The sequence below is a fragment of the Micromys minutus genome, assembly GCF_963924665.1.
Source record: "Micromys minutus genome assembly, chromosome: 1".
NCBI classification, from domain to species: domain Eukaryota; kingdom Metazoa; phylum Chordata; class Mammalia; order Rodentia; family Muridae; genus Micromys; species Micromys minutus.
This window is the reverse complement of record NC_137969.1, coordinates 7,403,659-7,430,684: the sequence shown is the minus strand read 5'-3', so window position 1 is coordinate 7,430,684 and position 27,026 is coordinate 7,403,659.

The following is a 27,026-nucleotide window of genomic DNA, read 5'->3' as shown; positions in this document are numbered from 1 at the left end:
ACAAGGCCATCCTCTGTTACACATTCAGCTGGAGCCATGCATGGGTTCCTCCATGTGTACTCTTTGGTGGTTTAGTCCCTGGGAGTTCTGGTTGGTTGATACTGTTGTTCTTCCTATGGGGTTGCAAACCCCTTCGGCTCCACCAGTCCTTTTTTAACCTCCTCCATTGGGGTCCCGTGCTCAGTCCAGGGGTTAGCTGTGAGCCTCTGACTGTGTTTGTCAGGCTCTGGCAGAGCCTCTGAGGAGTTAACACACTCGTGCAAAGCCGAGTCTGGCTGTATTTCGGTCATAGCCCTTAGCACTTTTTCATTTAGTGAACGAGTTCTCTGAAAGAGAAAAGTAGTCTTACTAACAAAATGCCAATATAATTTTATGAACTCTAAAACAAAGTGCATCGTAATCTGTAGTGATTTATATGAACATTTAAAAAGCTAGTTATCCATTTACTGGAGAAACTAGTTGACATACACTATATTCGTTCAACAAACTGAAGTGGGTTGACAGCACAGTGACAGGTGCAAACAGGGTCCTCCTAGAGATTTCGGGGGAATTTTAAAATATGATCATTTTAGTGTTGTAAGGGAATGCAACAGGAGTTTAAAAATTCTCAAATGTATATAAGCAGGACTGAACTGAAGAATTACCTCTGTGACTCAGTGAACTTCTGTGTAGTTAGAATATAAGACTCTGTATCAGAGGCTGAGAAGCTTCACATTGAATAAAATACTCATTTTGTTGTAGACTTTGGGACTAGTTAAGTTGTGTGTGTGGTGTTTTTGTTTATTCACAAGTTTTTATAATGAAGTTTAAAACATTATTAAAAAATTTAAAAATACCTGTCTTGTTCTGGAATCATTGTGATTGGTGAATTTGACTGATAGATGCAGAAATACATATATTTTTGTAGTTTTAAACCTTAAGCTAGTAATAGGTAAACCTATGTCTGGAGACTAAGTGCCAAGTGTTTTACACATCTATAAATGTTTCCATTTGTGGCGATGATATGTTGTAGTATCAAAGTACTGGGATATATGATCTGATAGTTATTAGATATCTGATAGTTATTACAAATATATATATATTTGCATATATTGCAATATATATGTTATATATATACAAACATACACACACATATATATGTATGCATATATATATTGAAGCATCTCTGTCAGCCCTGAAGCCTGAAAAAGTTATTTGTTTTTGTTGTATATGGAACTGCTTTTGATCTTAATGACCTGCAAGATAGCATAACTGTATCTGAAAAACAATCTTTAAGCCTAAACATGCCTATTGCATTGTCTTGAGGCAAATGCATGCTTAGGTTTCAGGTGGACTAAACATTGAAGGGAAGGGTCCTGTGCCTATTGTGAGATTCTTATTATTTTAGTGAGTTGACTCTTCATACCTAAGAAAACCTGAGGAAAATTCATTTAATCCTTGTACAGTGGTCAGAAGACCAGAATTTACCTGTAGCTGGCTATAAAGTCACTCTAAGAGCTTTAGGAATACATTAAGATGTGCCAGTTTTCATGGCCAAACACTAATTTTTCAAGGTACATGTTTGCCTAGAATTGGTCTGGCTGGGATGGCATGTATTATAAAGTATATTTTTCCATTTCAGTTTTAAAAATTACCCCTCTAACATCTCGCAAAACAAAGGTAAATCTGTAATCTGCTTGTGATTTATCGTAGTAGATTGTTCCGGGATGTACAAATCTCAGAGGTTCCAAAGGAACAATTCAAAATATCGATGTGAGTGCTGAAAAAATAATGATCCAGCCCTTTGTGTGAAAAATCCCACTACAAATCAGTTTTTTCCCAATTTTTATTTTCAGCCACATTGATGGAAGATCACATGAATATGTCAGTGGAGACTTTATTAATCACAGCTTTTTTATATGTAGTCATCTGCAATTTAGGGATATAACAGGTAAGTAGTTTAAAGCACTGAGTTATACATATCTAAAAAATCTCTTTGTTAATGTAAAGAACATGCATCTTCTTACATACTTACAGAAATGGTTAAACAGATCTAGGTATAAGTAATATTTTCTTATATGTTTTTTTAAAAATATTCAAATATGAGCTCATTCATATGACATGCAAGGACAGGCTGCTTTCATCACGTGTAACTGTTCTGAACGTATAAGCAAAATAGAGTTTATGGTGTCTGCCTGTGAGCCTTTGTATTAAACGCTGAGGTCCTTATAATACTTAGTCTACATTTTATCACAATGCTGTATTAATTGATGTGTTTAGGACTAAGTCAAGGTCCCGCTTTTATCTTTTCATTTCACAGTTGTACCAGGCTTTACCAAGTTTTGTTGTTAGTATAAACATAATAGTGAGAAAATAATTCGTCACTGCTGTGCACACAAGTATTTTACACTGACCTCATAGCACTAATGTTTCGATGTGCATGGATTGGCAGTTGGGTCCTTCTGGGCAGCTAGGCTATACATAGCTTATTTCAGTGTTTAAGAAACGTTAGTTTGTCCTCCCCCACTGACTAGTCCTTCATAGGTATGTCAGTACGATGCGGGAAGGTCTGGAATAATTTACAGAACACAGAATTTGTTTTGGCTGTTGTTATGGTTGTTTTGTGAAAATCTTACTCAGATGTAAAATGTTCTCTTGTAGTCGGTAGTATTTTTAGGCATGTTAGCTTTCTGACTATTATTAATCATTATTATAACTACCAAAAGTTTCATAGAATAACTATTTTTTTCTAATGTGTTTAACTCATGTTGACTGATAATTTGATTTTAATCTATAAATAAACATGTTTGGCCAAGACACATGATTTTTATTATTATAACATGCATTATGTTGTATAAAATTCTTTTGTTTTCATATATGTTGTACTATTAGGATACTTTTATAAAGACAGAACAACTTAACATTATAGAATCTGAATTCAGAGTCTGTTTTATTTTAATTATATATCATTCTGAAACAGACAAATTCATATGATAATAAATCAGATAATTGGTAATCAAAACCAAAGAAATTTGGGAAGATTTACTATTAAGAGATAAAACAGATCTGGTTGGAATGTGAAAATATTGTACTTCTTGAATAATTGTATAGATTTTTATAAGGTGTTTAAACTGTGTAATCTATATTATTCTGCAAAAATGATGAATGATAGCAAATTATTCATCGATGCTTGGATTTAAAAAAATGTGCCACACAGTTAAATAGCAACATTATGCTTTAGTTCACTTTCAAAAAGTATTTTCAACCTGAGTGGAAGTTATTTTGTAGGAAGTGCTTTTAAAATGTACTGCGTTTAACATGAAAAATGAGTATTAATCTGTTTTGATCGTCAGTCCGGTGGTCTCAGATGAGTCACTTACCTTCCCGGAACAAGCTCAGTTTTAACTCGAACCTTCATCTCCATCATCCAGTCCTCTCAAAAATTCTCTCAAATGCTATTTGAAAATATTGGGTCCAGGGAAGCAATTACAGAAATATCCATCAGACTTGAATGTGACATGCTGTTAAGTATCCTCTTCATCTTGTTCTTAAATAAGGCCCCACAAGAACCCTTCACTTGAGATGGCAGCTTCAAGTTCAGAAAAGAATGCTATGCATAAGAAGGAATTTCTTTTATTTGCTTAGTCTTCAGAGATTTGAATTATAATGTGAACTGTGCTTCCTTAATTGAAAGAGAATGTCTGGAGTAAAATAATAGTATTATACTATTTGGTGTGTTTCCATTCGCATATCCCTGACTTAATTTGATAATATAAGATACTTGATCTCTGTGATCAAGAGGAAATTATTAGCACCTGCGTCATTGACTATTTCCTCTTCAGAAAGCAGTCTAACCAGGCTCCTTCCTGTTCAACATTCCCAGCCACATCCAGAATGATGACAAATTGGCCAACCTTGACTGCAGCTACAACCCGCATGTCAGACTTCCATTAATTTCTCTCAGTTACTCAGTCCTTTTGTTGATTTAGTTGTCATGTGTAATTTTCAACACACTTCGTCTTTTTTGTTTGTTTGTTTGTTTTACATTGGTCTGTGTTAGTTTATGTTTCCCACAATTATAACCTTAACCATACAATCATCAAAAATCGTCATAGTTGCAGTGGACATATCTAGACCTTCTTCAGTTCCTTCATCATGGATCAGAGAACATCCGAGGGAGGATAGTAAGATTGCATGAATGAGAACCACAGAATGTCTTCTATGACACTGCCCTTCATAGAAAGAGATGTATAGAGAAACCTAATCAATGACAATATTAATGAGCATCTTAGCATGGTGGGTTCCCACCCCTGGGAAAAATACTACCTGTGACTAGTAACTACGGAGAGTGGGAAAATTAGTCACTCTAAGACATGAGTCACCTCACTGGTTATTGAAAACAAAGGTATAAGATACACAAGCATCAGAAACAGACTTAGTATGTTGTTTTTACATAACTGAATTATGTATAGATAACAACAATAATAAAAAAAGCAGGTAATAAATTTAAGACTATAGCTGGGGTCAAGGGCTAAGTTAGAGGGATAAAATGAGGGGCTATCTGAAAAAAAGGGGAATGATATAATTATATTTTAGTTTAAAATGTATGCATAAATGATATAAGTTTAAAAATAAATCTCAGCATACATAGATTGTGAGGAAATTTACAAACCCATATCACATCCGTGTCATCTGTGCAAGAGTCGAGTTCTGATGTAATCACCTTCCAAGTATATTTGAATCATGATCCACAAGTGACAACTTAGGACTGGTACTGAAACCTAATGAACAATCCACATCTGAGGGTTGATAGTAAGACACGTCCTACAGTAGTCTAACCAAATTGACTCATCATCAAACTGTCTCTTCATAGCTATGTTAAAACATAAAGAGCCCATGTGTTTTATCCGTATTATAGACAGATGCTACTGTTAGCCACAAACATAAAAGCCTCCCTTTGGAGTGCATATCAGTGACTCGAGACTGAACAGAATAACTGTAGTCAAGGGCCCATTCCTGAGCAAGCCATTTGTAGTTCTGGATACATCGCAGAAGAAATCAGGAAGGGTCTAATGGCTACAATATAGGCTGAAGAACTCAAAATGCCTCTAGAATTAATACAACTGTTAAAATCATGAATTCACATATGATTTTACTTATACTGGGCCTGTACAAGGCTGACCTTGTCATCAATTAGTTACAGAGGGGTTAATAGCTCATAGGTCACTAATTACTCCAGCTAAACGATTGGGTATTGATGAATTCTGGGGCAGAGAGAAACCACTGTCTTCAGTTGTATATCCACTGCTAAATGCACTAGTTTCGAATAGATAGCTCACACAGACACAAACAAAAAGAAAAGAGAAGACATTAACCTGAGAAAACGCTCTTTAGGTAGAGGGTTGTGTAGACAGACATAATGAAGATTGAAAGAAGGTTGAAGGTGTGAGTGGTCAGTATTTGTGTGAAAGTCATCAAATTTAACTTTTATGAAAATGGTAGAAAATTAGTTGTGTTTGTATCTATAAATAAACTATCTGAAAAGCAATAATGACAAGCCTGCATTTCTGAAGAGGCATAAATTTAGTTAATGAAATGCAAAGTTAATAAAATGAGAAATGGAAAACATTAATGAAAGAAATTAAGTCAGTGACCTTGTGTAAGGCAGTTAGTTAGTAGAACAACTGTGCTAAGAAAGTAGAGAGTACCTATGGACCTTAAAATGCTGAAGATGGGGGAGAGGAGAAGACAGATAAACTAAGGATACATAAAGATATTGTAGGATAATTCAGTATTTATTAGCTAATTAAAAGCAACGTACAAAGAGGAAATAGCATCTGAATGAAGGTACCATGGTTCAGGAGATAATCCTTCTCCAGAAAACTGTAGGTTCTTAGACAAAAGATTTTCGACAGGTTTGGTATACAAACCTATAACTTACCATTTTCTTGTATGCCTGCCAGACGGATGGTAAGACCCCACTGCAGAATACCCACAAAATTCAGTTATATGTTGCAGAGGAATCAAGCTGGAGCTGACCTGGATGCTTCCTTGTCATTGGGTAGCTTTTACAGTGTCAGAGGCATTTGAGAGGATAATGCTGTGTCCATTTTCCCATAATTGTCTATTATTTAATTTTAGTTATAGTTTCATTATTTAGTGATAGCTGCGTTTGAGCTATTTTTAAATTTTTATACTTTCCATGTGAACTCATTGTTTGGTATTTTAGTCTCTTGGAGCCGTGGTGGGTTTAAAAGATCATCCAGACACTGCCTCACCTAGGAATCCACCCCATAAGCAGCCACTAAACCCAAGCACTATTGCTAATGCCAAGTAGTGCTTACTGGAAGGAACCTGATATGGATGCCTCCTCAGAGGCTATGCCAGAGCTATACTGATACAGAGGAGGATGCTCACAGCTAACAATCAGACTGAACACGGGGACCCCAATGAAGGATCTAGAAAAAGGACTAAAGGAGCTGACAGGGTCTGTAACCTCATGGAAAGAACAAAATTATCAACTAATGATATCCCAATGTGTTGAGGTGGGAGAGGAAGGTTGGGAGTGGGAGCACCTTCATGGAGGCAAGTGCAGGGGGAGGGGGATGGGACTGGAGAAAGGGGATAACACCTGAAATGTAAATTCTGAGAATATCCAATAAAATATCATACATTCAAATTATTTAGAAATGCCTGATTTTTTCACTAAACTACACAGCATATATTTCACATGCATTCAATATTGTGCAAATTGCATCTCCATCCATGTTTGTTTCAGGATCATTAAAGTTTCTCCACTTTATGTTTAGATGAAGACATTTTGAGAGCATGGGATGCTACAGAAATAAACTCCCGGGCTAAGTCTGACATGCCATGACAGCCCTCATGCAGCAGGTTAGCAACTCCAGTCTTTGTGCAAACCTGCTAGGCTTGCTCTGCGAACACCCATATAGTGATCGTCTGTGCATTATAGAAAAATGACATTAGAAGAGTCTCAGAGTTTCCCAGAATTAAATACTTTATTCTTCTGGTTGCAAAATAAACACAATTAGAAAAGAATTTTGAATACTTGGAAGCGAATATCAGATTTAAAGGCTTAATTGGCTCTTCATGGGGAAATTATATTCAGCCAATTGGTATAATATTTCTTCATTGCCTGATCCAACATGGAGAAAAATCGACAATGTGTAAACACCAAATCATTTTCCAGAATCAGATAAATAGTAGAGGCACATTCATTACTATTTGAATATAAATTACTTGCTGTGTTTCACATATTTCATATGAATCAAATCTACTAAGATCAAAGAGATTAATAGTTGTACACTCACTCTCCCAGTGCTCACGTACAGAGTAGCCATGTTCGGAGTGCCAGGGCAGTTCACTCCTCAGGCTACCTGATCCTTTTCAGTGCTCTTCCTACTGTCACTAACTGCCTTGTTCATGTGTTTTTTTTTCAAAGGCAGAAAATATAAACCTTCTGGTTATGAAAGATGTTACTTTGTTGAGATTCAAATGTGCCTTTTATATTTGATCTCTACCATCCAACCTCTTTATCCCCACATTTCTTATAAAAGCTATGTGTTTCCTAAGTACATTTTATTTATTTCTTATGCACGCTTTTGCATATTCTATGTCATGAAGTCACATATGTTAAAAGGAAGAGGGCTGTGTACCTCTGTAATTGTGGGATAGAAGCAGGGCAGTGTGAGGATAAAGAACGCCAGACAGAAGATGTAGGGACCACATTGTAGCTCTGAATTTATAACTCGCTGATGGCTATGGTCACAATTTCCATTTTCACACAATTTTAAAAATAATGTTTGCTGAAAGCTCTAGAAGTTTTGAATTGTTGTACAGTGAAAATAAGATGTGACTTTAATATTAGGCTCTGGTGCTATATTATTAATGTTTAAATCTTTGCTTATAGCCAACTTTTATGTATTTGCCAACACAATAATGTTAATTGTGAATTTTCATAGTAATAAATATATTTATTACAAAAGAATAAAGCTTCTGGTTTCCAGGAGCCTTTGAAACTGAGACTCACATAGGAAACTTTGACTTTCATTAGTAGCACACAGAACAGTTCCAACAAAGAGCAACATGAAACAATACGTTTCAGAAAAATGTATTAGGAAATTGCTCTTATTTTGGGGATGGGATAATAAATAAGGGTTTTGCTTTCTAGTTTTAACTGTTATAGGTGCTTAGAAGCACTGAGGTGTGTTATTCTTACACTGCTCCTCAGTATTCAGCACCACCTGCCAAATACAGAATTATTTCTAATTAAAATTTAAAATTAAAATTTTAGATAAATATTTGATCATTTACATTGATATTTATTTAAATAGAATTACATTGCTTTCCTACCTCTCTTTCTTGATTAAGGGAGCATCAGATTCTCTCTGTCTACCCTATGGATATACATCTTATCCCTTCATCAAGCTATAGCAACCGCAGGATAGATTCTAGGAGGTGAACATTAAGAATAACTCTGAAGGGCTGAATTGATTTCAAAGTGTTTTGAAGGACTTAAATGGGGGCTTACTTAGGTAGATTTTAGAATATTTTAATTAAATCATGGTGGCTCAGAGTTTAAATCTCCCCTTAAGGACTAAATTGGGCAAAGATCGCTCATCAAATTGATGCTTTCTGATTCTTTCTCATTAATGAAAACCTCCATGTGTGCTTTAATGGTGGCCCGACATTCCTTCTGGAGAGGTGCAGTTAGGAGGTGCAAAGGTCTGCTCTGTAAGAGTGGACTTAATATTTCCTGTGTGACTCTGGAGAACTGATCCAGGACCAATGGACTGCATGCAGAGGGCAATCTTGTTCTGCTTAACACAGAAGACCGTCCTTAGAATCGCTCATTAGCTGGAATAATGTGCCTTCCAAGGTCATAAGCTTTATGTCAAAGACATGCTTAATATGTGCAAAATTTTTGTACTTTTTAATTATGTCTGGATATTTTAAAATTACTATAAGCTCAGATTCCAAAGTTCTTAAATCTTTTATTTTACATTTGATAGGTTTGAGCTCAGTTTGTATAATTGTAATGGAAGCTGCACTATTAAGCAGTCTCTTTTAATGCAGCATCTCTGCATTGATACTGAACATGGAGTGAAAAATTAAATGGGCTTAAGTTATTCCAATGTACTAGCTTCTTTTTAAAATTAGGACAAGGTAGAAACTGGTATGTTAAATTTTTTTTTCATGTGCTAAATTAGATGTGGTAACATACTTTTAAATACAATATTACACACACACACACACACACACACGTAGTGTATGTATGTATGTACATTGAAGATCCTAGTTATTAGTGAAAGCAATTTGTCATGGGGAGTTTAACAAGAGGGGCCTCATTAGGCTAAAAATAGAAACTGAATGGCAGCAAGGTCATTGGTAAAGCTTATTATTTTCCCTTGGGACATCAGGGATTTTGTTCCTTCATTGTGGAGTGATTACCTAGAACTCAAATTTCCTTTAGGTTGGGAGTTCGTTGGCACACCAGAATGACATTCCCTATTTATGGACACTTAAAGCCTTGCAAAGCTTTAAAGAAGGATACATTCGCTTGGTTCATGAACAGGTTCTCACCGAAGTAGAAGAGCTGAGGCGCGGTAAGAGGAGTCAGAGCAATGGATCCGAAGACCGAAGGAAGAGATGAGTGTAAATGGGTGTACACAGTTCTCACCCTGTTGTAATTACATCATTCTGATGGAGATTATTCATTTTCACGTGTTGAAACTGGCAAAGAAATACATCAAAAGACTCCATGTGGTTAGTTTGTTTGCCTGTTATATTCAATTCTAAATGAAGTCAAAGCAGAGATGCCTTTGTTCAATAGGCAGAGAAACTGATTTCTTTCCCTGTGCTTCTTTTATGCTGCCATAATTTTTCAATTGTTTCATTGAAGCAAAGCTTCAAAATAAATTGAACAACCTTTAAAAACATATCAGTTAACTTTAAAATAATTTTAAACTTTACATTTTAACTTCCTATTGATATGTTTCCCACAGACAAATACAGCAGGGAAGTGTTCACAAGGAGCAAAACTTAATGGGGAGTGGAAATAAAATTTTGATAAATAGAATTGATTATATCAAAGTACCTTTATCTATTTTACAGATGAATTAGATCATCATCTGAACCAAATGTATCTTCAGAGAGAAAGACCACACCTAACACTCCTAGCATTCTATTAGGGTAAAGATTAATAATTGAATTTAGAAAGTGATGAAATCGAGCCACAGTATGCATAAGCAACTTGTGTAAATTCCCGTTTTAAGTACACGGTGAAGCTGAGATCAAACACTGTATTCTCATCGTTACAGTGCTCTCATAGTTACTTTACTGTCTACTCCTAAAATGATATTTTAGCAGATTCTGGTATTAAGCTCTTCATGGTAGGGACATATATTTGCAGGAAGCACTTATAAAGAAGGAAAGATAAATTTGGGTGCATACTTCAGAGACGTTGGCCCTTGATAGGCTGGTCCCATCACTTTGAGGCTATGGCAGGAAGGGTAGCACACACCAGCGGCTGGTCATAGCATGGCCAGCAGCGAGCTGAGCAAACAGTATAAAGGGTGAGGGTCAATATATATCTTTTAAAGCCACACTAAATGTGACACACATTCACTCTAAAGTTCCCAACTTCTGCCGCACAATGATCTATCCAAAAATTTAGATTTATCATTAGATTAAATCATTAACTAGTGTAGAGCCGACATGATCTATTCATCTCTAGGAAAGCCTGAGGTGTTTTTTCCTCAACTCCTAAGCATCTTCCTGCCCAATCAAGTTAGTGGCCATGATTAACTGTCATGGTAACTAATGAGCTATTTGAGTTTCTCCTGATCCAATCAATTCTCCATATGCAATTAAGGTAACGAATGTGTTTAAGAAACCCCGCAATCTCATTATCCCCATGCTGTAGCTGAATGGAAGCCCAGAATTTAATTGTCCATACAACATGTTTCTCCACCATTTTCCACTAATACTCAAACAGCTCATGCCAGGTACTTCCAAGCCAATAAATTCACTGAATATCCAGTATGTTTCCTTTCTCTTCCACATTTTATCCTGCTTTCTTATAGATATGATAACTGAGTATGTTACCATACTGTGCAAACCCTATCCCTTAAAGACCTTACCTCCTACAATATTTACCTATGGGCATATATGTCTATTCCGACCTACCTCATTTTATATTTTACATTGAGGTACAAATTAATACTCAGGGCATACTAAATTATATTATGTATTTTAAGATTTTGTTTATATTTAGTAATATTGAATAACATCAAGTAACTTTGGTTACTTGAATAAATTCAAGCTATGCATATTATTTAAGGAATTTAGATTTTTCTCATATATAAATATATTTTTAATAGTTAACTTTTTATTTTCTATCATAATTGTTTGATTATGTAAAGTATGTTCATTGCAGTTTGTAAGTTCATTGAATGTACACCTGGTTCTTGCAAAGGCTAGAAGTGTTCTAGATTTCCCTGACACTGCACTTAGAGATGGTTAGAGTATATTTTGTAGGTGCTGAGAACTTAAACTACATCCTCTGCATAATCAGCAAGTTCTTTTAACCACTAAAGCCACCTCTCCAAGGCTTTACCGATTTATAAAGTTTACAGATTATCTCTTTCACCACATGTACGTATCAGAATACAATGAAATTCTCAAAGATCTGCATGGTCTCGTTTTATGCTGCAAAAATAATTTGGGATCTTTAGAAAGCACAATTTACGACTGAAAACACTGTTCAGTGGTTGGGAGTGGTTGTTGTCCTTGTAGGGAATTAGAATTGAACATAAAGCACTCAGGTAAGGCAGGTTGCAACTGCCGTCTAAGTACAGCATTTTTCGCCACCAGGGGCTTGTGAGTTTGCATTTCATTGGTGAGATCTGTGAACTCCACTCACCAGACAAAACGCAGGGTGCTGTGCTTTATTTTCCTCTACTCCGCAATCCGGCGATGAGCTTGTGGGAAACATCGATGTACCTACCAATCCAGAGGTGGGAGAAGGCAGCCTAGGAGTGAGAAGAGCAGAGGTTGAGGCCGAAGATGGGGTTCCCTTACTCCTGGGCATCTAGATGCTGCTGGAAATTGTGAGAAGGTGTCAGGAAAGGAAGGGACCCTTGGCCCTGAGATAAGCAGGAGCTTCGCTTAGTGGTTATTGTCTGGGAGCGGGTTGGGGCTTCTGCAGACTTAGATGGTAGCTCTGCACATGAAGGCTTCCTCCACACTCGGCATTGCGGTTCTTGGTGAAAATGGGTGCATACCACTTCTTCAGGTAGGACCAGAGCTTAAATACGTTTTGCAGATAGTAATTTCTAGGAAGCAAATTTATTGGCTAAACCCTTGGTGTCCATGTAGGCACCTCATTAGCACAGAGAACTCTCTGCTTTGTGTTACATGGCCAGTCATGTTCTTTATGTGGGGAGCTGTGATCGTGTATTCCAGGCCAGGAATCTGGTCTGGTCCGGGGTAGGTGAAACGCCCACCATCCTCATGTATCAGGTATAGAGGTCTCTGAACCTACCCCACCTTACCAAGTTTCCCTGCATAGCCCACTGCCCCATAGGAGCGTTAGGGACTCACACAAAGGCATATTTGTATACACACACACACACACACACACACACACACACACATTTATATATATTACACTTAAAAATAAAATCAACTTTTAAAACAGACTCTAACATTACACTGACATGAATATTACTTCTTTTAATATTGTGTAATTTGGGGATGTTCACTTCATATAGGTAAACCTGACAGTGCTTCTAGACCCGACTTAGAGCATGGAGTTTCCTCCCTGTGGTCAATAAAAAACACAACATCACCTACATCTCACTGCAGGAGCATCCTTTTCTGACAGGCTCTTCTATTTGTTGTCATCCTTACCTGATCCGTGACGTTATTCATTTTACGGAGTGTTTTTTTTTTTTTTTAAGCCTACTACATTTTCTTTGATACTATGTCTATACTAGTTAAATACTATCTAGAAAACCTCTAGGAAAGGTAAACCACATTTCTTCTGTCTAAGGACTACAGCCATACCCGCTGATACCACTTACAAAAGACTAAAGCTGAAAAGCTATCAGGTAAGACGTAATTTCTCTTGTAGCCAAAGCACTTGACTTGCCACTTAATAAAGGTTATATTGGACATCGTCAAGTAATCTTAGGGTTCGAGAGTTTGTGCAGTGGTGGTCAGTTTCTAATTCTACAGCATGTTGGTTTTTCTGATGTGGATGGAGTTCTGTTCTACAAGTCCTTTTCGAGCTCCCAAAATAATTGGGATCCCAAAATGATTTGGGATTCAAAAGTCTTAGTACAGAAGGAAAAGCAAGAGGTTGGAAAGAAATGGTAAGTTTTAATTTCTGTGTTTACCAGCTTCTAACATTTCAATGTCTATTTTATGGCTCTACTGTAGTAGGTCCAATACTAATCACACTTTCTGATTGGTTTAGTGGGGATTTTCCAAGAAAATAAAATAAATGTTTTGATATCATCAAAGCTAAGCCCATCTCTTCCCATTTTGCTGTGTATAGACTTGAGCTGACTTAAATTTTTTTCCCTAATGAGTCAACTTCTAATCCTGGGAGTAATGAGGGTTTTTCCACTTTGCCATAGAAATATATTGTGAGAAAGTCTTTATCCCTGATTCCTGGTTCCTGACCCTACCCTCTAAAACATCTTTCTTTCTCATTATTTTCCTGCATCAAATCCCAGGTTCTTTGATGTCAGGATGTCTATCTATATGCTACCTTAAAAATTTGGTGGTTTTAAAGTTACTTTATATTTTTAGGGGAAACATAACATTTTATTTATTTGCAGGTGGTATGCAGAAGTGAACCAAAACTTCCCAAAGGCAAATCCTAGAATTAATAAATACTTTCAGCAAAGTTGGTGGATACATGATTAACTAATAGTTAAAAAAAATCAGTGGCCCTTGTATGCACAAATGTGTTTTCAGAAACAAACAAATAGACATTATAAAGTTTGAATTGATTGTTGACACTTGTCACTGTTTCTTCCTACATAATAAATAACATTGTCTAACTCAATGTAAGTATGTTGGCTAAGATCTTACCAAATTCTTTGTAGTCACAGATTACATTTGGTATTTTTGAAGGGCCTCAAAGACTACTGTGATATGCAAAGACCTTAGAAGATTGATTACATACTAATGAGTTTTCTCTTGTTTAACAATACTAAAAAGTGAAAAACATTAACACGTTGAGTATGTTTATTGGGTTTCTCTGCATTATGACTTTTTCTCATGGTTTCTAAAACTACTGGTACATAAAAAAGCTTTACCACATTGGTTATTCATAGGGGTTTTCTCCAGGATGTGTTCTTTTATATATTCATAGATAACTGTGTGGTAAAATGGTTTCATCATATTGATTACATTTGTAATATTTATCTCCAGTATGTGTTCTCTTTTCCATTGGAATATGATATAAGAATGTTGGGAACAAGCAAAAACTTGTCCTAAGTAATGCCTTTTAGTTGTAAATTTTCACTTAACTATAGGTTGAAACTAAATTCAAGTCCCAGGTCATAGGGGAGCTGTGTACTTAACAATATCTGGACATATTTCATTATAAAACTTTTATTCCCCAAAGGTAATGACTGTTCCTAACCATAATTTTTGTTATTTATGTTTTATTCCTCAAATTATGATGCCTGTTACTAACCACAAAAGAACAAATGGCTAGAAAAGGCTCAAACATAAAACCTACGTTCTGTATCATTTGATATAGATTAACAACAGAAGGAAATCCTGATTGGTAGGAAATGTAGTTGTAACTTGGCACCAATATGTGTGGTTTTAAGGTTTGAAGTTATATACTTCTCTGGCTCAGTTTAAGGGCAGGGTAGGGTGTTGAAACTAAGCTTCAGAGTATAATTCTCTGGCAATGATTAAACAGTAGTGACTTGATTACAAGAAATTTCTTATATTTTCATTATCCTTGTGTTTGAATTGGGTTGGATCTCATTGGACCTCATAACATAAAGGGTTTAGCACATTGCTAACATTCATAGAGTTTATTTTGAGTCTGAATAGTTTCACAATGATTAAGACTACAGAACTGTACAAAGGCTTCATTACTCTAAACCCTTTTATAAGGTTTCTCTTTAGTAAATGTTCTCTCATGGTAATGGAGACTACAGAATTGTGCAAAGGTGTTAACACATTAAATATACTCACAGGGTTTCTGTCTTCCGATTTCCATTGCTATGAATAGATATCATGACCAAGGCAACTATTATAAAAGCAAACATTTAATTGGGGCTGGCTTACAGTTTCAGAGGTTTAGTCCATTTTCATTATAGTAGGAAGCATGGCAGGCATGCAGGCAGACATAGTGCTGGAGAAGGAGATGAGAGTTCTGCATCTTGATTCAAAGGCAGCCAGGAAGAGACTGTATTCTAGGGAGCTAATGGATGGCTCTCTTCGGTAGCAACTATTTTTTCTTATTAGCTAATTTATTTCCTATAGTAATTTCTGCATTGTTGATGATTTCAGACAAAATGAAAATCACCAGAGGAAATAAAACAAGCATAAAAAACACTTTGTTATGGGTCAAAGCTACTGCGGGGGTGCAGGGATTGAATTGAACTACTCTGTAGAGAAAAAGAAGAAATTAGAGATTTTACATGCTGGTAGGGAAGAATGGAAACCTACTGGAAGACACAGGGGAGGGATGAGCCAATAGGTCTAGACCATCTATGTTTGCTAAATCATGCTTCATCAAAAAGTTAGGCACCAAGTCTCCTCTAGGGACTGAGTTATGCCAACCAGGTTTGCTGACATAGCATTTCAAAGGTGTGTTTTCTCTCTGTGAAAGATATCCCTGGGCTAGGAAGGATTTACACTTTAAAGAGGAAGGAAACAAATTTACAATTATAGGTTTTAAAAGGCAGGTAGGGCAAGTGGTCAGCAAAAAAAATTCCCAGTGTGTCCAAAATGAGGGGCAGGGAGCCTTGTTAGTCACCAAACCCATGAGGTTTTATTTTTGATGTAGTTTTTGTTTTGTTTTTCCTTTTTTTTTTTTTTTTTTTTTTTTTTGTAAGATTCTCAAAGCAAGGACCCCCATGCTCTGTCCCAGGAAAGGGAACACCTCAAATCACTCAAGAGAAGCAGTTTTGATGCAAACTGCAAGAGGATTCTTATTCCAAGCGAGATGGGGCCCACAGTCTTCTACCACGCAAGGGTAGAGGACTGCGGACTCAGAGTGCAGGATCGGACCGGTTTTATAGGGTTTACAACAAAGCCTGTGAATCACAAACCAATCATGGTAAAACCCTCGAAATACAAACAAATCATAGCAAAGCCCTCGAATCATAAACCAATCATTTTAAATTATCTAAGCCTGTGCTTTCTAGGCCAATCGTTTTAAAACCATCTAAGCCCAGGCTCCAGGGACTAATGTGTTAAACTTTCTAAGTCTGTACTCAATGGGCAGATTGGTTCCCTATAGTCTCAGAGGTCTGTATTTGCACAGTCTCCTGGACAGGGTGACAATAGCAGTCAGGATAAGTCACTAGGCTGGGGCGGGGATTCTATGGTGCTAGCAGTTTGCAGAAGCCAGATAAGAGGTTAAATCAGCTTATCTCCTGTTAACTTACTAGGCCAGGCTCCTATATTCAAGGGCATGTCCTATGCCCTTTCACCCGGTTTCATACAGAAAGCAGGCTCTGGAACAGCAAGGAGTGTGACATTATATCTGCTTACTGGCAGACAGCAGGGTCTGGAATTTGAGGTATTTAGGGCTTATTAGGCACGGGGTTAAGGCTCCTTTAGAGTGAAGTAGCTTGGGGTCCTTGGAGGAGTTAGGCTATATTTTTTATTCTTTCACTTTCTCTCTCTCTCTCTCTCTCTCTCTCTCTCTCTCTCTCTCTCTCTCTCTCTCTCTCTCTCTCTCTCTCTCTCTTTTATAAAAACCAAAGCTCATTGCAAGCATCACTCACAAATCACTACCACAAGGAAGTACTCTACAAACTCCTTTGCATTTTTTACACATAATGTGGCTGTTTTTCAAACATTTACTGACAGTTTGGACCTTTTCCTTCCCTAATCCCAGAAGCAAGGGCCACATATTTCAGGCTAATCTCACAAAAGGGTACATCTCAAGTGACAGTTTTATTAGATTTTGCTTCATAGCCTGAAAATATAAATGGCTCATACATACATTTGTTTATTTCTCACTCATACTTGATGCCATTAGCTATGAACTTCAGGCATCTTAGACACATGTACCCTCTCTTCAGAAACTCACTGACAGACTGCCTGTGATTGAACCATGCTATTTTCTTAGAATTGGGTGGGGGAACAAGTTGGAAAAATTTCAGAAAGGAGAATTAGACCTGTACAAATGATGTGCTTTCCCCACACCTGCCCCACATTTTGCTGACCAAAGAAAGCCAAATGGAGCCATGAAACTGCTACCTTGGGAAGTCTCTAGAAGTCACATGGCCAGGAGGATGGTTTTGATTAAAAAAGAAGCATAAACATTTCAGAACAAATTCACCGCCTGCTATAAAAGTGCATCGTAAGAAGGAACTTAAGAACTGGAGGACAAGCAGACAAAAAAACAAAAAACAAAAAAAAAAAAAAAAAAAAAAAAACAAAAAAAACCAAAAAAAAACAAACAAAAAAAAAAACCCACTGAACATTGAATCGAATTTTAATTTTACCAATACTGATTGCTTTGCAGAATGCTTGTGCGGAACACCACATGATCTTGTAATTGGAAAACATTTGGGAAATCAATTTTTCAGTGAGTAGTTTAATGCCTAAGTTCATTTGAGTGAGGTCTTGGTCAAGTGGCAGTCAGTGGAATGAACTGGAAAAGATATCAGAATAGTGTTTGGCTAAAGCCAATTCATTTTATTTTTCTGCTGCCATCCCTGGGCTCATAAATATTCATGACATTTGAACATGGAAAGAAAATGGGTTCTGCAGAACAAGTGTTATAAAGTAAGCACTTCCTGTCATATACATCCAAATAAAAACAAACAAAAGATGCGACTGTTTTGATACATGCCAGATATTCCAGCAGTTAGAAATAAGCAAACTGTAAAATTAGACTGCATTTAGGGTGAAGAATAACAGAAAAATACATCACTATAGGGAGAGATCTAAGTGACTTTCCCCTAAATTTGAATATATAAACTATGTGTACTTTTCCACCAAAGCATTGATGTTACAGCTGTGTATATTTACTATGAAGTGGCATCCAAGGAATAAAGACACAGACAAAAGGACACAATTTGGAGGACTCACTGCTTTTCTTTCCTGGGGGGCCAAACCAGATCCTCAGGAACCAAAAACAGTTAAACTAGAGCACCAAAGGCACATTTTTCTGATGAACAGGAATAATATTAAAGTGTCAATTTTAATGGTTAGGTATAGATTCAATCAAATACTTTAAACTCAGCCAATTGGAATTGGAAATGACTATACACTTTCTCTCCAACTCACAATTTTTCCAGTTCCTATAGGGCATTTCCTACTTTGAAATTCAACTCAGCACAGTGGGGCATATGTTAAAATTGTTTGCACACATACGGTATAGGTAATCTTAGGTGCTTTTAAAGAATTGGGTAAATAGTTACCTCCTGAATTTCTTAACAGTTCTTTACATTTTGGATATTTGTATTATTTTCTTTGGGTGATTTAGTCATCTAAAATATAAACTGAAAAAAATCATTATTTCTTTAAATAACTGATATTTACAAAACTATAATTAGATCATAGGTAGAACCTCCCTGAGTTTTATACACATTAAACAAAGGAAAGACTTCTATTGGACTATGTATTGGGGTGTGAGGTTTTCAGCCTTCCCAGGGTTAGCGTCATCACTTCCATGCTTACTAACTCTGTCAAGGTCTGGCACTGACATCCCAGGGTAAAACAAAGCAGGCAGTGAAGGGTTTGGAATCCTAGAACAGGGCCAACAGCTGATGAGCACTGGTAATTCAACTCTCTTGCTATTCAGGGCCAACAGCTTATGACTTCTGGCAAATTACCCCAGTTGATACCAGCAGGGGAAAGAAACTTATATCCCTTTAACTCAGGGACCCCTCTCTGGCCAGGCAAGAGACTCAGAGTTCCTTAAGAAAAGAAAAGAAAAGAAAAGAAAAGAAAAGAAAAGAAAAGAGAGATTGAAAATCAGGCACACAGACAGCATGTATACTGGATGAAACTGAAAAAAGCTTTTCATCACAGTCAGTGATTGTTCTCAGTTCTAATACCTTCTCGGGACAATTGATCACATGAGTTTTAAAGTATTTTTACATTCCATAAGCTCAAGGCAAGTGTGCATGTCCTGGGCTGCATCAGGCTTAAGGAGTTAAGGTAGGATTGCTTGCCTGTTTTTCTATTGAGAGTAGGACCTGACTGACCATTCACATTTTCTAGCCCCATAAATCTATTACACATTTAAAGCAATTCTTTTTTACATCAAATGTTAGTATGGTTCTGTCAAGACACAAATCGTCTGCCTTTTTCTTATTATTTTGAAGTCTTGTATAGGTAGACTAGTCTATCATTTATTTTCTGTCTTTGCACCTACAGTAAATTGCCTATTCCCAGTTTATGACCTTTGGTTACCAGATAGTGTCCTAATTCCTAACCTAGAAGGGATTTATGTCTTGATTGTAAATATGTACCAAGCCCGATTGCGTTTCCTATTGCAATTAGACCATGGCATGTGAAGGTTTACAGAGCTCTAGTTGTAACTCTACAGGGGGCTTGATATTACTTATTACAATTTAAAATTTCTAAAAAGTCATTATGAAGAGTCATGAAATCAATTCCTCTACACGGCATGACTACATGAAAGTACATTTTCATATTGATTCTGCAGGAAAACTGCCCAATAGGGTGAGCAAATAACCAGGAATCATTAGGCTGTGTGGTAGTGGCAGCAAAGGCATATGAGCAGCAAGAAACAACCCTAGAATGAAGTCTCAAGGACCCTGAATCTCAGAGCTCACTCATCTGTGGTCATGGAAAACAGTGGGGTATCTTCAGGAAACTCATTTGACTGCCATAGCCTTTCCCAGAAGGCTTCTGACGCAACTCCTTTATGATTAGTTACCTAGGTCTTAGTGGCAGTGTCCTAAGTCCACAGATATGTCAGGTCCATAGACCAGAAAGGTTTTTCATCATATAGTGAATATTAGAAACATTATACAAAGTTCCGACGGACCACATAAGAGGATAACTGAAGATGGAAACCTATCATCCTGAGCACTGCCTTTCATTATTAGTCACTGTGGCCTCTGTCAAGAAACTTACACCAGGGATAGCAGTTCTCTTCCTTCCTACTTCCTTCTTTCCTTCCTTTCTTCTTTCCTTCCTTTCTTCCTTTCTTCCTTCCTTCCTTCCTTTCTTTCTTTTTCTTTCTTTCTTCCTTCCTTCCTTTCTTTCTTTCTTTCTTTCTTTCTTTCTTTCTTTCTTTCTTTCTTTCTTTCTTTCTGTGTATTCACATGTGAGCATGCACATGAAGATCTATCTATCTATCTATCTATCTATCTATCTATCAATCTATCCATCCATCCATCATCCATCCATCCATCCATCTATCTATCTATCTATCTATCTATTTACCTATTTATCTATTTTGATATGTGAATATATACATATATGATATATGTATTATATATGATATTTATATATGTATATTATACATTGAATATTCATTAATTTGCACACTTTAATTAGACTACCCAGGCCTGTAGAGCATACAGAAATATTTAAAGTTTTCTCCTTACTGAAACCTTGATGATTTTTCTGGTACATACACACATGTAGGTAGAATCTTTTATTAGAGCAATGGTTCTCAACTGGTTGGTTTATGACTTCCAGGGGACCACTGGAAAACAAAGATATTTATGTTACAATTCATAGCAGTGGTAAGATTGCAGTTACAAAATAGCAATGAAAATAATATGATGGTTAGGGTTTACCACAACTTAACTATATTAAGAGATCACAGCATTGGGAAGATTAGAGGAAATTTCTCTTATTGTCCACTAACATATTCTTCTTTTTTTTTTCCAGACTAAATCTAGACTTTCCTTTTTCTATTGCTTTGTCTCTGCGTGTGTTTAGTCTTAAGAGGCCAATGACTGAAAACCAGGAGTTTTTGGTAACACATGCGTTAAAACTCAGTTGAACTGCATGTGGAGGGGAGAACATTGTGCATGAGAAGCCATCCAGAGTTCTTCACTCCCTGAAGAGTTTCCAGAGAAAGCAAACTTTCAGATTCTGCTCTTGTCCTTTCAGGAGAAATGTATAAATACTAATATGTTCAATACTAAAATATCCAATTATGGCCTGACAGTAGACCAAGAACACAAAGTGAGAGATATAATTCCCCCCACACACACTAAATTTCAGTGATTTCCATATGAAGAAAACAAGTCTATCAAGGGAATCCCTTGGGAATTTCAATAAACTAGAATAAGCTTATTCTGAAATTTCAACAAAAAAGATGTTGACATTTGACATATATCTAGATAATAATTTATATCCATCTTAAGACTTCTCATTAACAACAGACTTTCTATGAACTCAACTCTAGGTGATAAAATCCAAACACTGGAGTTGAGATGCAGTTCCTAGTGTCCTGAATTTTAGTCTGTATATCATAGAGCCCGGGCTAGTCTCAAACTCACTGGTTTTGAACTCCTAATTATCAGTTATCCTGTTTCTGTCTACGAAATATTGAGATTACAGACACATGGTAGCATTTTTAGCTTAACAAAACTTATTATAACTTAAAAATATCTCTAGAAAAGGAAGCAATACTGTTTTACAGCCGTAACCACACTACCCATTCTGTGTGGGCTAAACAAACTACAAACACAGACATGAGGGGCTATCTTTTATTACAAGACAGTTTCCTTTAACTTATATAATTTATTGCTTAAAACTAGTCACTGTCCACATTAAAATTTGGGCCATGTTCCCTGTAAATATTAATGCGGTCAATGTGATGCTTCCTTCTGCCCATCCTATATGCACTGGTGAGATTCAAACACTTTTATACTGTCCCTCCAGCCTGTAGGCACCACTGTTCCCTGTTCTGTATCAGCCAACTTGGCTCTTAGCCTCAGTACAGGAATAAGACTGTAGAGTTTCTTGTTTGTCTACTGTTTTTCTTTGTATTCATTCTTCTCCTTTGCCATGCACCCTGATTGTCCCTCCCTCTCACAATCCCTTTCCAGACTCCTTCCCCTCACCTCTCCTTTCTCCCCGATAGTCACTGTTCTTTTTTCCTTCAGAAAAGAGCAGGCTCCCAAGTTCTAGCAACTGAACACGGTATAACAAGATGCCGTAAGACTAGACACAGGTCTTTACATGAAGCAACGCAGTGGAAAGAAAATGGTCCCAAGAGCTGGCCAAAGAGAAACACTTCTAAAAAACCCTGCGCTAAACAGAGCACTCAAGCAGATGATCAGGCCAAGACTCACATAGCCTGAGATTGCCACTTCAGTCTCTGTGAGGCCCTAGGAACTGAGCCCTGATTGGTTCCTCCTGTAGCCAGAGATCTCTTGCTGCTGTCCCCATGACTGCAAAGACGCCCTTGGCTCCTATAATTTCCCCCAGTCTCAGTGTGGTTTCTCAAGGTCCACCGCATCTGCTTCCATCAAATATTTTGCTACAATTGCTAGAAGTCCACTCTGTTATAGCTGATTAATAATCATATATATATATATATATTATTTTTATGTTAATGTATTTATAATAAGCTAGGTTGGTTCCCTGTCCCAGCTGTTGTGAGTAGTGCTAAAATAAGCATGGAAATACAGAAATCCCTCAGTATATCATTTCATTCTCTTATGATACACAATCAGAAGCAAGATTGCTACATCATTGGCGTATTTTAACATGAATTATTATAAAAATTTTAAATTAAACAGGCAGATAAAATAGTTATTCAGACTGAAAATCTTCTTTAGAAATGTATGGTGTAGAAAGTTTACACTTCAAGAAAAATCAGTAAGGATATAAAATTCTTTAGTAGAGTGCTTTGGTTTTCTTGCTATTTGATTTAATTTTCCTTTGAATTCGATATCACTCTAAACTTGGTCATCTTCTGTGTGTTCCTGTCTCCTTAACTAGTAAACAAATTAGACCTTGTGTTTCATGTTTGTTTTCTTTATGAGTAAGGCAGATGGCACTCTACATTCTTGAAATGGGATTGTCTTTTCATTTTAAACTTTGATGTTTCTGATTTCATATCACTTCGCTTATTTGATTTTATAGTTCTGTGACTACCTGTGAGGCAACCTGGGAGATAGGGTAATGGAATAATAAATCTGTACAGGGACATCTGATGCTAATCTTAATGCCGAATATTAATAAAAATAGAAAGCATTACATATTCATATTCACACATCTCTAGCCTTCTACCAGTGTCATAAAAATATTTATATTAGAAAAGTTACAAACGGCTGACTAGGAATTGGTGCTATGTGAATGTATTGTTTCAGCAAAATTACCTCCCCCTGAACTGAGTTTTCGGTATTGAATATTATGCCTTATTCTTCTTTGAGACCGATCTTGACATCGTTGAATAATTTCTCTGCTCTTGCTGAAGCTAATAATTACAATAGCATTCCTACAGCAATGCCTTTTACCTAAGTACTTACACCAATTCATATATATATATATATATAAACAAGGAAGCATTTGAGAACCCTAAAAACCACCCAAATAATGAAAATATTTAAAGACTTTCCCTACCAAGATTTTTCTATGCACTGTCTCCTGTTCTAGTATTGGTGTGCACTAGATCACTTTTCCTTCTCACTTTTGCTATACATTGTGACTGTACTTCCACTGTTAGACTTTTGAGCTTTGCAGGACAGTATAAGGTCATGTTTTCTGGTCAACATCTTCTATTGACAGCATGTGAACTGTAAGTAAATATGCTGAACTTTGCTGAATGAATTTCAAAAGATTAAATGAAAATTTAGCGAAAATTTCACTGCAAGGTTCAAGAAAGTCTGAACACACTAGTTGAAAAAAACACAATAGAGTTTTTTTTTTTTTTAATCAATACTACAGCTAGAGGACTTGAAGACTGGCATCATGTAGAACAAGATATTAAAAATAAATTCATGTTAAAATATATTTGAACCCACATGCTATCCTAATTGCATGGAAATGTGTGCTGTTGAGTACTTAAAGACCTAAATGAGATTAATTTGTAGCAGAAGCTTCATTAGAGAAACTCCCATTTGGGAGAAGGGCTGAGTTTTTTTAGACACAGCACAACAAAAGCCCTGAGAGTAGTTAGAGACAGAATGGATGTGTCCCAGCAAGGGCTTTATAATGGGATGGTTGTTATTTAACATCTCTGTGCCTCAATGATTCCTCGGCAGAACAAAAGTGCTAATGGCATCATCCTCAATGTCCTGGCTGCTAAATGAGCTGATAAGCCTAAAGCTTTTAAAACAGCCCTTGACACATAGTATGTGCTCAACCAAAGTTAAATGACATCATTATTACAACTGCTAATAGTATTATTCATGAGGGACCATGACAAGGACAGAAGGACTTTACAAGTTTAGGGAGACCTGTTGGGGAAAAAGTGCTGAAACTATGAACATTTTAAGAAACAATGAAGAATATAGTTTGGCCATTAACTGAGGGTATTGATTTAAAAGTGATTGATTAAAAAATGTATTAAAATAAAAGATACTTAGCATTTTTATTAAAATCCTTAATTTCCTCTATTTCTGGGTTTTTCTAGTTTCACTCCACACACTCATTGTTGAAGTAAATGGCCATATTGTGACTCAGAAAATTCTTATTTTTTCCAGAGATTAAAACCTAATTAAAACTTAATGGTGTACATACACACACATATGATAAAGTTGTAAAATTAAAAATAAATAAATAAATAAATAAAATACATTAAGTATAATACTATATTTTAATATACAACATATAACACATATTACTAAGTATATATTATATTCTGCCGACAAGATATAAAAAGTAAATATAAAAAATCAAATATTACATTCGTGTCTGAAAAAAATATTTTTCCTTTACAGAACTCACCAGAAAGACAGAAATCAAGCCCACTAAGTCATATATTACATGTCTACATTTTACTGCTTATATTATTCTATTGTATAACATTTTAATTAAGCCAGTACCTACATGCTATTGTAGGACATCTTAGGAATGGAATCTGTGTGTTGGAAGGGCGATTTGCTTTAAGAGCACTTGCTGTCTTTCCAGAGGCCAATGGCCATTTCTTAGCACATATGCTGTACAAATGCTTGTGATTCTGTCTCCAAGGACATCTGACAACCCCTTCCCACTCTGGGAACTGAACTCATGTATACACACACACACACACACACACACACACACACACACACACACACACACGAGAGAGAGAGAGAGAGAGAGAGAGAGAGCACTTACAAACTTAAAATTAATAAAACAAATAGAAATTTTTTAGAAGTTTGTTAATTCGTCTAAGCCAACAGGAAATAAGCCAGTCTTTCAGGAGATTATCCTAATTATCCTTGTTTTATTCTGTGATCCTTAAATGAAACAATACCATGAAATCCAGAACAATCGTATCTCAGAGATAGCAATACAGCAAGCATACGCGTGACAGCCATCCTTAGGAATGATATCTGGCTAGTTGTACTTAGTGAGGATAATGCTATGTTAGGATGCATTATTTGTTTGGGATCCATATTATTTTCAATATCCCCTTCATTGCACACAAATAATACATTTTTATAGGTGAACCATGACTGACACCAGAATTCATGGTACAAATGCAAACTGAGGATGTCACTTGTAGAATAATGTTGAGAAAACGAGGCTCTGCATAGCCCCTCATACTTTTTTTTTAGATTTTTTTGCAGTAATATTATCATGTCTGAATATTTACTTTTTATAATAATATCAGTATTGAGTAGCCTCTCTGGGGCTCATCTCTGAAGAGAAGTGACTCTCCTTCCACCAGACGAACAGGCAATTCTGTAGATATCCATTGCCTCTGGAATTTAGGTTCTTTCTGCTCTCACTTCTGTGATTCCTCTTGAGTTATCTGGAAAGATAACATGTTGTAAATAACCCATTCAGAGCTGAGAACACCACAACACTAATTTTCTGCATATTAAATAGTTGTATATATTATATTCATACATATATAAGATATAAAACATATATATTATAATACATATGTGTGCACATGTTTGTGTTTCATTTATAAATAATAAATATTCTTATGTAACCTTGTACCTTGAACAGTGAGAAATAAAATATGAAGAAGGATTGTAGCAAAAAAACGTTTCAAAAATGTAATACATGTGTTCTCTATACATAAATTATTAACGTAAAGAAAATTCAATTAATTAAACTGTTGGCTTTGCTAGTCTACTCATTTCTATCTACTTTTCTTTCTGTTCAGTTTTCACTGCTTATTACTCTATGAGGAAAACATAGGAATGTAAAGAGTAGCGTTTCTTTGTTTTGAATTTTGATTTTAAGAATAAAGTTTTTTTTACATACGAAATACACATTCAACTACCAAGTTACAACTCAAACCCAACATTCCATTTACAATTGTCGCATGCATGTATACTATTAAACATGATCTTATCCAATCATTCCCCCTTCTCCTCTCTGACATTCCTAAACGCCCTCACCAAACCCCTCTCTCAAATTCATGCCCACTTTTTTAAACTGTTATTTTTAATAACATATCAAATTCACCCAGTGATGCCCATATATTTACATCATATGGAAGTGAAGGCTTGTGCTGAAACACTGGAAACTATCAGTTCTAGCATAAAATGTATTCTTCTGATATCCTAGAGATTGAATTATTTCATATTTTGTACTGTGAACAATAAAACTCTACTTGAATTTTCTTCCAAAATAACTTTTACTCAGATAATGTACTTTTTCAAATTTAACTCTGCAGAGCAGAAAACAAATATGCATCTATAAAA